Below are 6,412 nucleotides of genomic sequence, written 5' to 3'. Positions count from 1 at the left end.
AAGTACCTGCAGTGGCCACTATCTAGTTGATGGCGCTGTGCTTTCCCGCTCCAAAACTGAGCACATCTGGTAAACGGGTACAGCAGATCGCTGGGGGGGGGGGGGGGGTGACGGGTGTTGCACGCCCACCAGACTGGTACTCAGGCCTGTCCTAAGGATAGGCCATCAGTATAAAAGTACCAAACCACCCCTTCACCCTGATTAGTGAGGATGAGGATCTGTCAGCCTTCATCTTTACTTCTACTCCTGAAAATTCAACTTGGCAGAAGATTTTCCCAATCTGATGAAAATTTGGAAATTTATACAATCCATTCATCATGATTAGGTGAAGATCCCAGATATATGAATGGGTGAAAAGATATGAGCACAGCTCCTGTGCCTAAAGAGCTAACAATCACAGAAACTGAAGAAATGAGCAAAAGCCAACCTGACAGCATGTGATAGAAAAGTGCAGAAAGAAATCCTCAATCCAGAGCTCTCCAGCTACATATTCTGCTCTCTCCACCCTGCAGACAGCATTGCTGTGTACACACAACATTTGTAAACTCTTCAAACATAACATTAAGGTCAAGAAGACAATAAAATAAAAATTAAAAATAAATTTAAAAAAAAAGGTTACCTGCATTGGCCAGGAATCGAACCCGGGCCTCCCGCGTGGCAGGCGAGAATTCTACCACTGAACCACCAATGCTTGGCTTCTCTCAGCAGCTGATATTGATGCTTATGTGCTTCCTGTAGGTGTCTCTGCACAGGATTTGCAGCTTCATGGTTGCAGCTCGTTTTATGTTTGATGTTTTCTATGTTTTATGTTGTTTTTTTTACCTTTTTTTTTACCATAATATATAAGACCAAGTATCATTTTTATGCTGCTCCCTCCACAATATAGACTGACTGCTTTTTGGTCCATGGCACTTTACCTGACCAAATTCCGTATTGTTACCCAACTTCTCAACAGGGCAGCGGTATGAATGACGAGGCCTCGGTACGGAAGTCAAAAAATATACTAGAATCTGCGACTAAAAGCAAAAACAGAGGCTTAACCCCCTCATCCCCAGGCTATTTTTCGTTTTTTCCTCCTCTTCTTCCGAAAGCCGTAGCTTTCTTATTTTTCCGTCAATCTTGCCATATGAGGACTTGTTTGTTTTTGGAACGAACTGTACTTTTGAATAAAACCAGGAGTTTTACCATATAGTGTACTGGAAAATGGCCCAAAAAAAATCCAAGTGCGGAGAAATTGCAAAAAAAAGTGCGATTGCGCAATTGTTTTGGGATATTTTATTCACCGTGTTCACTATATAGTAAAAGTAACATGTCGGCGTGATGCCTCAGGTCGGTGCGAGTTCGTAGACACCAAACATGGATAGGTTTACTGTTATCTAAGGGGTTAAAAAAAATTCAGAAATTTGTAAAAAAAAAAAAATTAGCATTTTGTCGCCATTTTCCGTGACCCGTAGCGTTCTCATTTTTCTGGACCTATGGCTCAGTGATCGCTTATATTTTGCGTCTACAGCTGACATTTTTAACGGTACCATTTTTGCGTAGATGTGCCATTTTGATCGCCTGTTATTGCATTTTAAAAAATGTTTGCGGCGACCGGAAAACGTAATTGTGGCGTTTTGAATTTTTTTGCCGCTACATGATGTAGTGATTAGATTAATTCATTGATTTTATATTTTGTTAGATCGGGCATTTCTGAACGCGGCGATACCAAATATGTGCATATTTTTTATTTTTTTTAACTGTTTTATTTTTAATGGGGCGAATGGGGAGTTGATTTGAACTTAAATTTTTTTTTATTTTTTTAGAATTTTTAAAGCTATTTTTTACATTTTTTTTTCTTTATTTTACTAGTCCCCTTAGGGGACTATAAGGATCAGCAGTCTGATTGCTGATTCATTTCTGTTGATCAGAGCGGCACAAGTCTGATCAGCAAAAATGCTGCGTTCCTGTTACAGTTGCTGTTCTGTCGGTTGTAACACGAACTATGCCATGGTCGCATCAGGAGTCATCACATGACCATGTGCTACCATGGTAACCATCGGCTCCCTGTGATCGCATCCATGATCCACCTGTGCCTGCTTACCACTTAGATCGCACTGTCAAAATGTGACAGCGCAATTTAAATGGCCGTAGTGGGGATCGCGCCATTCCCCTCCGCAATCATTTAAATTGCGCTGTCGCATTTTGAAAGCGCAATCTAAGAGTCAAGCAGGCCCAGGTGGATCATGGATCCAACTACGCCTGTTAGCCCCACATGTCTACTGACCAAATGAGCAGACATGTGCAGAGATCACAGCCGAGTCGCTGCAGCAGCCGGCGGTGATTACTGCGACACAACCGATGATGTACCAGTACGTCATTGGTCATGAATGGGGTTAAACTTTTCTCCGGGACCTTAACATTGAGACTAGACAGCACTCTGAAGCTCCTCACTGATCAGTACACTAATAATGGCATCATCGCTCCCTCTTTGCTGAGACGTCAGATGCAGAATGATGGAGGAGCGAGCAGACGGCTCCCTCTTACATTATTGCTTTCAACTGTATCAACACCCAGATTGCCAATATCATTGAAACTGTGATGCTGGAGGGGAGCCATGCCGCCGCCATATAAAAGCAACCTGAGGGTATGATTTGGCCAAAGGGCCAGAGTGTGACATGTGTGCCCCAGGTCAACCAAGATCCTGGGAACAGGGGCCCTCCAGAAATCAGAAACCTTTATGGCACCAGACATGTTTAGACAGGAGTCCAGGAGGATCTCACCGGTCCATGCCAATGACTCTTCCATCACCTCTACATGTTTCTATCACATATCTGTGAAAAGTGTGACCACAAGAGGTGAGGAAGTGTGTGAGATGTGAGGAGGCCGTAAACCAGGCCTGCGGTGGGAAACCAGACTAGTCTTTCTATAAAAAAATCCTCTTTAATTGCAAACCCTTGAGTTTACAGGATCTCAGGAACATAAGTGACAACCAATATGGCCACCATGGGAGGACCCAGCGAGCAGGGGTGTAACGACCGCGGTCGCAGAGATCGCGACTACGACCAGTCCGGCAGGGTCAGGGGCCAGGCGCCCGCCCTGCTAAGAAGCAGCCGGCTCTTTTCTGTGAGAGAGAAGCTGTGCTGTTCAGCAACAGACCACGCAGCCGCTATGGGGCCCATGCCACCGGCGACACACGCCCCCCCCCCCCACCTGTGGGTTCTTGCCTGTCATTGTGACGCCCTGGGCAAGCCAGGGGTCACAGGTCATGACACCACAACACCTTACACCCCGGATAGGTACACCGAAGCTACACCAGAAATCCTTGTTGCCTTCCTACAGGGGCTGATGTCCACACCAGGGGGTGGGCCAGGCTGTTGGCTCCGCCCACCGAGGAGTTCACAGCCCTGGAGGCGGGAAAACCAAGCAGATGAGATTAGTCAGAGTTTGAAGTGAGAGTGAAGTGGTAGAGGAGCAAGAGAGAGAGGAGTTGAAGTGGAAGAGAAAGTGACAGTCGAGAAAGCCTGAAGTTGGTCCGGGTGTGTGCCCCGGACTGAGACAGCAAGGTTAGCAGACGGCGGTGACCGTCTGCAGGAGAGGCTGATCGGAGGTTGCCGAAAGGACCGTGGACGGGTGGTGGCCCGGCGGTACCGGACCGGTATACGAAGAGAAGCCAGCACCATTGGCAGGGGCCTTTCGGATCCCGGCAAGGCTAGGAGTCGCCGTGAATTTGTCAAATCCATCAGTGAAGGGGACCTCCGGGTCTCCCAACAACTAAGTCCCGATTGAAGGCAACAGTCCAACCGTAGGAGAGAGACACCGCCAACGCCAAGGCACCAGTTTCTCAGGTCCAGCGCCTGCGGGCAAAGAGGGGCTCCTCCGGCCCATATCCAAGCCGGGGAACGGGTTACCGGTGGGAACCCATCGCTACCAACATTACACTAGGTACAGGGACAGAGACCGTCACCGTCAACTACCGGGGAAAAGCAACAGCAGCCGTCTGTGGGAACCGTCTTTCCAGCCGTGTGTTTTATCGAGAACTGTGTCAACGTCTCAGGCTGAGTGAGTACCACCATGCCGTGCGGCACAGCGCTGCCCCCCGCGACCCTGCACCTCACCAGGCCCCGCACCCGGCCTGCCATCCATCCCTACCCCATCACTGGGGCCCCGGGACAACCAACCCCCTACCCACGGAGGGGAGAAATAACAACACAGCTGCTCCCTGTCACCGCTCCCGGGATCCCCATACAGAGCAGCGGTGGTGTCCACACAATCACCACAACCGTGGGTGGCGTCACGGACAATAAATCCCCAAAACCAATCCCCTTTTCACTCACGGGCGAGGAGCGCCGCTCGAGTCCCCGGGATCCGGCCCATCGCTCGAGCCACCGAGCAGCAGAGGCCGCAGCGGCAGCCGGACCCGAGCAGTGGGAGAGCGCGGCGTCCCCTCCTCCGCCCGCGACAACTTGGCATCACGAACAGGATCTTACCGCTCTGCCGTTGGATAGAGGTGCGCCTTGTTACCGCCGGAGGTGTCCGGCCGAAAAATTTCAGAAGTCGCCATCTTTGGCGCGAAAAGTTCCCGCTCGAGCGTCTTCTCGAGTAGCGGAGGCGCGAAGGCCAAAACCCCGCCCCAATAGAGGAGGGGCCGAAAAGAGGCTAAGGGGGATGAAATGGCGACTGGTCGCATGTAGCCGCGGCTATAAAAGCGGGGACGCCAGGACTCTGCAGCCATCTTGTTCCTGGGAGAAGCCGCCAGCAACATGTGGATGCCGTCCCGAAGCACCGTAGCCCCCGCGCCTGGAACCGCGGCGTGGGTGGAAATCCGGACCACGCAGCTCTACCAGAGGCTGCAGGTCAAAATGCAGCTCCTCATGGAGGAGTGGGAGACCGACATGGCGGATGTCATAGCGACCGTGTGGAGACGCGAGGAGGAAGCTGCGGAAGGGAGGGTGAGTGACCCACGCCCCGATGCCCTTGAAGGGCCGGTCATCGCGGCTGCGGGACCCGGTCTAAACCCTCTCGCCCTGCTACCTCCCTCGCCACCCGTCCCGGAAGCCGTGACCCCGCCACTAGGCCCGCTGCCACCGCAACCGGTAGCGATACCCAGCATGTCCGCCCAGGCGAACCGACCTGTAGCCGGAGCCCGAAGCCGACCGGAGGTGCTGCCGTGGAAAGCCCCGAAATCCGAACCGGAGGCGTCCCCCGAGAAAGTCCCCGAGCCGGAGCCGATAGCCCGCTCCGTGCCAAAGGCCCAACAGAGGAAAGCCCCTGTGCCCATCCCCCACACCTCGGCTGAGGTTGCGCCGGGTTGCCGCTGCAAGGCGGCGCCCAAGGCCAAGTCACCGCAGGGCCTGCCGCCCAGATCACCAGCGGTGGGCAGTGTCCAACAGGTCCCGCGGGGCCCGACCCGAGCGCCGGAGCTCGCAGCAGCGCCGTACTGGGACAGGGAGCCGGTACCATTGGGCCTGGAAATCGAGGAGAGAGAAAGAAGGAAGGCGGAGATGGTGGCCCGTACGATACGGGAGAAGGAGAGCCTGAGACAAGCGACTTTCCGTGTCCGGGGCCCGCTGTATGAGGGGCAGGTGAGGCGGTTTGATGTCCGCCGGGCTATGGATTCATTTATGAACCGGGCCTGGAGGCCGAAGTGTTTATAGCCCGGCGGGATGTGAATGCTCACCTGCCAGAAGAGCACCCAGGCCGCAACTTGATGCCAGGGGACCTTGTACAATACACCCGGCACTGCGGGGAGAGGGGGTGGTTTGCGCTGGATGCAAAGCTGAGGGGCAGCCAGGAGGCCCATGTGAGCGCCGTGCCCCTCCCTCAGGTGATGTCGAGGACTCAGAGTAAGGGCAGCGGAGCACCGTTGCACCGTCCCCGTCGGGACCATTTGTGTGTGTTTTAAAAGTTGAAAGTTTTTGAAAATGAAAATAAAAATGATTTCCGAAGCCTCACCTGATTGAACCGTGATTTGGGAACCGGCCGTTGCCAGCATTGTTGTCCCCGTGGGGACCATCCACAGTTTATGCATAGAAACTTCTATGAACAGGCCCGAGAACTTGCAGGGCAACCACAAACGTTAGTGGTTGTAAATAAAAATGTTTTGTTGCAGCTAACCGTTACCGCCTCCGGAGAGGCAGGTTGGAGGGAGGGCCCGCAGTGGAGCAGGCTGGGGCCCAGCCACCACAGGAACCAGTGGCTACCCTCTGGAGGGGAAGGACAGATCCCGCTCGGGTGACTTGGTTCAGGACTGGGGTCAAAGGGTGCTGCCTGTTTCTTAGGGGCAGCATCAGGGCCAGGTTACTTGGGTGGGAGAGAGCGGCAGCCGCAACCGTTACCGTAACGTTTAAGAAAAGTGCCTCCCGTTGTGGGATGATGTTCTTCTATTTGTATTATGCTTTATCTTTTTCAGAAAAATAAAACCGGTGTTGAA

At 52.7% G+C, this 6,412-nt stretch overlaps 1 non-coding gene across 1 annotated transcript; it reads right to left on the bottom strand.

The window, feature by feature from the left end:
- Positions 1 to 620: 620 nt before the first annotated feature.
- On the bottom strand, positions 621 to 691 carry TRNAG-GCC (transfer RNA glycine (anticodon GCC)). The gene has a single exon. It is a non-coding gene; the product is annotated as a tRNA-Gly (tRNA).
- Between the last annotated feature and the right edge of the window lie 5,721 nt (positions 692 to 6,412).

This window comes from Anomaloglossus baeobatrachus, chromosome 4 (assembly GCF_048569485.1).
Source record: "Anomaloglossus baeobatrachus isolate aAnoBae1 chromosome 4, aAnoBae1.hap1, whole genome shotgun sequence".
NCBI lineage: Eukaryota > Metazoa > Chordata > Amphibia > Anura > Aromobatidae > Anomaloglossus > Anomaloglossus baeobatrachus.
Note: the sequence above shows the minus strand (reverse complement) of the source record. Positions and strands in the feature narration are given on the sequence as shown.